The sequence below is a fragment of the Oncorhynchus mykiss genome, chromosome 8 (assembly GCF_013265735.2).
Source record: "Oncorhynchus mykiss isolate Arlee chromosome 8, USDA_OmykA_1.1, whole genome shotgun sequence".
Taxonomy (NCBI): domain Eukaryota; kingdom Metazoa; phylum Chordata; class Actinopteri; order Salmoniformes; family Salmonidae; genus Oncorhynchus; species Oncorhynchus mykiss.
Genome location: NC_048572.1, coordinates 26034720 through 26041831, shown reverse-complemented (window position 1 = coordinate 26041831; position 7112 = coordinate 26034720).

The following is a 7112-nucleotide window of genomic DNA, read 5'->3' as shown; positions in this document are numbered from 1 at the left end:
CGGTGGGGCCATCGCAAGCTTGATTGGTTTCAATCAGTGGCCGGCCGCAGGGACAGCTGGGAACTGAGCCACAGCGGGGCACTAATCAATGCATCCCACAGCGAGGCATTAACGGTCACACACACACAGAGTAGGTCGCGCACACACACAAACAGATACACACACAAGGCGAGATGTGAGGATTGGAAATAAATAAACAGTCAAAGATGAAAATGGATAAACAGAAAATTGGGTAGGCGAACAACCACACACGCACACATGGTCAGGCATACTGTATATACATGTCGCACACACACACACACACACACACACACACACACACACAGTATGAGTGTGGCAAAATGAACAATCAAGCAAAATAGACACAGACAGAGCGAAAGAGAGAGGAAAAGGCATTGGGGGAAAGAAAGAGAGAGAGAGAGAGAGTGTCCTACACGCATAACTCTGCAGTAACTCTGTGGTAAAGAGAAGGCCTCAGTAAATTGGAGGAGTAATTTGATTAGACTTGTTAATTTGTCTACTACAGGAGCTGTTACTGGACCATGTCATTGGGTGGTGTCCTCTGTCCCGTAGCCTGCTCTGACACAATGCCCGCGTTTCTCTACAAGTGGGATAACACACGTTCTCCTTGCTATTTGCCACACTGAAGTTCTCAGAAACTCCACTATAGTTCAGATCAAGCGACTCCTCTTGGTTGATCGTAAAGAGGCTGTGTAAGGGCTATTTGACCAAGAAGGAGAGTGATGGAGTGCTGCGTCAGATGACCTAGCCTCCACAATCACCTGACCTCCAATGGTTTGGGAAGAATTGGGCCGCAGAATGAAGGAAAAGCAGCCAACAAGTGCTCAGCATATGTGAGAACTCCTTCAAGACTTTTGGAAAAGCATTCCTCATGAATCTGGTTGAGAGAATGCCAAGGGTGAAAAAGCTGTAATCACAAGGCAAAGGGCCTTTTTTGATTTGTTTAACACTTTCTGGTTACTACATGATTCCATATGTGTTATTTCATAGTTTTGATGTCTTCACTACCATTCTACAATGTAGAAAACAGTACAAAAATAAAGAAAACCCTGGAATGAGTAGGTGTGTCCAAACTTTTGTCTGGTACTGTATATCTAGCTCACAACCACAAACAAACAGATGGTGTGTGAAATGAGGATAACTGACGCCCCCCATGTGGCATGTGTGTCAATGTGTGTGTGGAAGGTGCTCCTTCAGAGTCAGTCAATCACTGACAATGCCATCGTTGTGATGTGACGTGATCACATTCCCAAGTAACAGGTATTCTAGAACTCTTTTGAGTTCCATGGAAAGAATCCTTGAGGAAATGAGGGAGGATCTAGACGGGTATTTAAAAAGCTTGTTTTCTTCTGGGGGGCTCAGTTAGTTTAGTGACAACCTGCAGAGAAGGAGAAGTAAATGGAAAGTAGTCATACAGTGCCTGTGCGAACGTATTCACCCCCCTTGGCCTTTTTCCCATTTTGTTGCCTTACAACCTGGAATTAAAATAGATTATTTGGGGTGGGGGGGGGGGGGGGGGGGGTGGGGGGTTGTATAATTTCATTTACACAACATGCCTACCCCTTTGAAGACGCACATTTTTTAAAATTATTAAACAAACAAGAAATAAGACAACAAAAAAAACTGAAAACTTGAGCATGCATAACTATTCACCCCACCAAAGTCAATACTTTGTAGATCCACCTTTTGCAGCAATTGCAGCTACAGGTCTCTTGGGGTATGTCTCTATAAGCTTGGCACATCTAACCACTGGGAGTTTTGCCCATTCTTCAAGGCCACACCACTCCAGCTCCTTCAAGTTGGATGGGTTCCGCTGGTGTACAGCAATCTTTAAATCACACCACAGATTCTCAATTGGATTGCGGTCTGGGCTTTGACAAGGCCATTCGAATACATTTAAATGTTTCCCCTTAAACCACTCGAGTGTTGCTTTAGCAGTATGCTTAGGGCCATTGTCCTCCTGGAAGGTGAACCTCCGTACCAGTCTCAAATCTCTGGAAGACTGAAACAGGTTTCCCTCAAGAATTTCTCTGTATTTAGCGCTATTCATCATTCCTTCAATTCTGACCAGTTTCCCAGTCCCTGATGATGTTCTCTAGGTGATGAGAGGTGTTGGGTTTGCGCCAGACAAAGCATTTTCCTTGAGCCCAAGCTTGAGCCCAAGCTCCATTTAGTCTCATCTGACCAGAGTACCTTCTTCCATCTGTTTGGGGAGTCTCCCACATGCCTTTTGGCGAATAACAAATGTGTTTGCTTATTTTTTTTTCTTTAAGCAATGGCTTTTTCCTGGCCAGTCTTCTGTAAAGCCCAGCTCTGTGGAGTGTACATCTTAAAGTGGTCCTATGTACAGATACCCCAATCTCCGCTGTGGAGCTTTGCAGCTCCTTCAGGGTTATCTTTGGTCTCTTTGTTGCCTCTCTGATTAATGCCCTCCTTGCGTGGCCCGTGAGTTTTTGTGGGCAGCCCTCTCTTGGCAGGTTTGTAGTGGTGCCATATTCTTTCCATTTTTTAATAATAGATTTAATGGTGCTCCGTGGGATGTTCAAAGTTTCAAATATATTTTTTTAACTCAACTCTGATCTGTACTTCTCCACAACTTTGTCCCTGACCTGTTTGGAGAGCTCCTTCGTCTTCATGGTGCCGCTTGCTTGGTGGTGCCTCTTGCTTAGTGGTATTGCAGACTCTGGGGCCTTTCAGAACAGGTCTATATATACTGAGATCATGTGACAGATCATGTGACACTTAGATTGCACACAGGTGGACTTTATTTAACAAATTATGTGACTTCTGAAGGTAATTGGTTGCACCAGATCTTATTTAGGGGCTATAGCAAAGGGGGTGAATACATATATATGCACGCACCAATTTACTTTTTTCATTTCACTTCACCAATTTTTTAATATATTTTTTTTACCCCTTTTTCTCCCCAATTTCGTGGTATCCAATTGTTTTTAGTAGCTACTATCTTGTCTCATCACTACAACTACTTCTTGTCTATGGTGGGGAAGACCTGAACACAGGATATGACGTCACACTGTGGCACAAGTTGCCGTCTCAGCCTCACGCGGTGGACGTGCATTACATCGTGGCTCACTACAGCATCAAGAACAACAGCCTCTCTTTCTTGTCACAAGAAGCACAGCAGAATGGTAAGAAAGGTTCTCACACTGCACTCTCACTCTCTCCTCCTGCACTCTCTCTCTGTCTCTCCTCCTGCACTCTCACTCTCTCCTCCTGCACTCTCTCTCTGTCTCTCCTCCTGCACTCTCGCTCTCCTCTTGCTCTTGCAGTATTGAGTAACTTGGATAAATAAGGTAGCCAGAGTAAACTACCTGCTACTCAGTCCCAGTTGCTAATATATGCATAGTATATTTGGATAGAAAACACTCTGCACCCCAAAAACGTATTTCTTTGGCTGGAATGAAATCTATGCCAACGTCCTGTTGGCACTGGCTGTCCTGGGGGCCCTGCTAACCCTCATAGGCACTGTAATCTCCGTGGCGCGCTGGAATACCCGAATGGTGCGAGCATCCGTGGGCCCCATCTCCCTCCTCATCCTACTCTCTTCTGGAAAGACTTTACTCCCCCTACGTTATCATCAGTATTTGCATGTCCCTGTAGGTTGTCATCTGCACCTTGTGGCTATCCATCAAGCCCCCGCAGACCAAGTGCGAGGGTCTTGAGCACAAGCAGGAAAGACAGTTCTATTACAACAAAAGGCCCTCGCCGGATTTGCTTTCACCTACAAAGGCAGGAAGCTGCCAGGCAGCTACAACGAAGCCAAGTTCATCACCTTCAGCATGCTCATCTACTTAATCTGCTGGGTCATCTTTGGCCTTGTCTACACCAACACCCCGGGACAGTATCATCCTGCCTTGGAGATGGTGGTCATCCTCATCTCTTCCTATGGCATCCTGTTCTGCCACTTCCTGCCAAAGTGCTACATCATCCTTTTCAAGAAGGAAGCAAACACACAATGTGTCTTCCAGAGGAATATTTGGAGCTTTAAGGAATAACTCCCTGGGGGGGATCAGGAGGGGTGGAGAACCTGGGCTTGCAGCCGGAACGCCCCCTCGCTCCTTATTCTACCTTGCGAGGAAAATGTTACGGAGCCTTTTTCTCAAATGAGTTGGAGAACACATTGGGATAGATCTTAGACCATTCCTCAATGCAGAATTTTTCCAGGTCCTTGATATCCTTCGTCTGCACTTATTGATTGCCCTCTTCAATTCAAACCACAGGTTTTCTATGGGTTTCAAGTTCGGAGACTGAGATGTTATCATCATCATCATAAGGAGAAGGATTCGGTGAACGCCCCCTCACTCATTATTCCTCAGATGGTACCAGAGAGCAGTCTCATTCCAAGCACACCCCGGAACAATGAGATCAGGAAGCTAAGAGAGGTCCATAAGGTCTGTAAGAGGTGTGACAGTGTGCCGTGATGTGTACAATGGGCTGAAAGTGCTGAGGACCTCGTTTTGAAGTATGAAATCAGCAACAAACAAAAAAACATTTACATGTGGGTGAGCTTTTCCTTTAAGAGAATCATAAGCTCAGTGGGGTCTAAAATGATTGACAACCTTGATAAAGGTGAGCAAAAATGACTGTATAAATTAAATAATTCAAATAGATATATTGTATGCTAAAGAAATTGGGAAATTATATTATTTTATACTAATACAATTGCTCAGAGAAAGATTTTCTTTAACATGTAATAAAAACAAATCTCAATAAGGTAGGGATCAAAATTCACACACACTAAGGTATTTCAATACCTTAGAATACCTCACCTTGCGAGGATAACAGCACTGAGCCTTTTTCTAAAATGTTTTAAGAGTTGGAGAACACATTGAGAGGGATCTTAGACCATTCCTCAATGAAAAACCTTTCCAGACCTTTTCCTTTGCCTGCGCTTATGGATTGCCTTCTTCTGTTCAAGCCACAGGTTTTCAAGGGGTTTGAAGTCCGGAGACCAAGATGGCCATTGCAAAATGTAGATTTTGTGACCAATTAACCATTTCTTTGTGGATTTTGATGTGTGCTTGGGGACGGTTAATGTCTTGCTGGAAGATCCACTTGCGGCCAAGTTTCAGCCTCCTGGCAGAGGCAACCAAGTTTTTTGTCAAAAATGTCCTGGTACTTGGTAAAGTTCATGATGATGTTGACCTTAACAAGGGCCTCAGGACCAGTGGAAGCAAAATGGCCCAATATCAAAGATCCAAAACCATACTTTACAGTAGATACGGGGTTCTTTTTTTTAGACTAGTTGAGGATCTGGAGCATCAGCATTACAGGCTCAAAATGGCCAGAAACAAAGAACTTTCTTCTGAAACTCGTCAGTCTATTCTTGTCCTGAGAAATTAAGGCTATTCCATGCGAGAGATTGCTAAGAAACTGAAGATCTTGTACAACGCTGTGTACTACTCCCTTCACAGAACAGCGCAAACTGGCTAATCAGAATAGAAAGAGGAGTGGAAGGCCCCGGTGCACGACTGAGCAAGAGGACAAGTACATTAGTGTCTAGTTTGAGAAACATACGTCCTCATTTGGCAGCTTCATTAAATAGTCCCCGCAAAACACCAGTCTCAACGTCAACAGTGAAGAGGCGACTCAGGGATGCTGGCCTTCTAGGCAGAGTTCCTCTGTCCAGTGTCTGTTCTTTTGCCCATCTTAATATAAAACATTTTTGGCCAGATATATGGCTTTTTCTTTGCAACTCTGCCTAGAAAGCCAGCATCCCGGAGTCGTGTCTTCACTCTTGACGTTGAGACTGTTGTTTTGCGGGTACTATTTAATGAAGCTTCCAGTATACGAGTCATATCTCAGATTTTTTAAAGTGTTGGTAATTTATGTTGGAATCATACTGCCTTGGGATCTCATTTTGGCATATTCACTGTTATATTGTTTTAAAATAATTACCATTGTTCATGTTTTGAGGGATTGTAGACAATAACACAGACATAGTCAAAGAAGCCAATATTACCTAATTGGAATAGTTTTTTTAGAAGGGACATTTTGTTTATTTTTAATAAAGATACCTATGAACTATTTGACATGTCTATATGAGTCATTTTTAGTCTTCCGAGAAAATGTCATTACCTTTAAATGCATTATCTGATCCTAGGACTCTCTCAGTTGGTTTATGGTTTCATGTTCAAAGGATGAAGAGGTTTGAGGAAGAATTACTTTAGTTATATCTTCCTTCTGTTCCTTTGCAGATAATTATACCTAACACTGGTCTATCCAGTTCCACTGAAACTGATATAGTAAACAGATGTGGAACTGTTATTTGATTACCCTGTTGCAGGATAACTTTCCTGCAATGCAGGACACGTAAAAGTTTAGAAATTTATAGAATTACAATCCACATAATAATTAATATTTCCCGGTCACTGCAGGATTGTTTTCCTGCTGTAGCACACTTGCTCAAATAAAGATCCTGCATCTGTTCAGGGTTTCTCTCTCTCTCTCTCTCTCTCTCTCTCTCTCTCTCTCTCTCTCTCTCTCTCTCTCTCTCTCTGTCTCTGTCTCTGTCTCTGTCTCTGTCTCTGTCTCTCTCTCTGTCTCTCTGTCTCTCTGTCTCTCTGTCTCTCTGTCTCTCTGTCTCTCTGTCTCTCTGTCTCTCTGTCTCTCTGTCTCTCTCTCTGTCTCTCTGTGCACACTTTGCTCAGAGCGTAGAAGGCCAGTGCACCAGACCGGTGGACATAAATACTGTGCTTTTGAAGATGTTTCTGGTCAGGAAACTACAATACAGGCTGGATGCCTAAACAAATTAAATGTGTTTGTCAATAGATTTTTTGATTAATTCCCATTAATGACAACATTCTTGAACTGAGTTATCACTCATCAAATTCTGGGTATTCGGGGTAATTTGGTTAATGATTATAAAATTGATTATGTGGCTCTTTCCTTGTTGACAGCTTTATATAACACATTGTATTGCTATGCAAACTTAACTTGATAGCTACACTCACCGACACGGGATAAACTTTATCCATCATGTTGGCCTTGACCAAACCTGTCACTTTGGTATAAAGGGATCGGGAGACAGGCGCAGGAATGTGTAAAAGGGTTTTTTATTTCCCAAATTA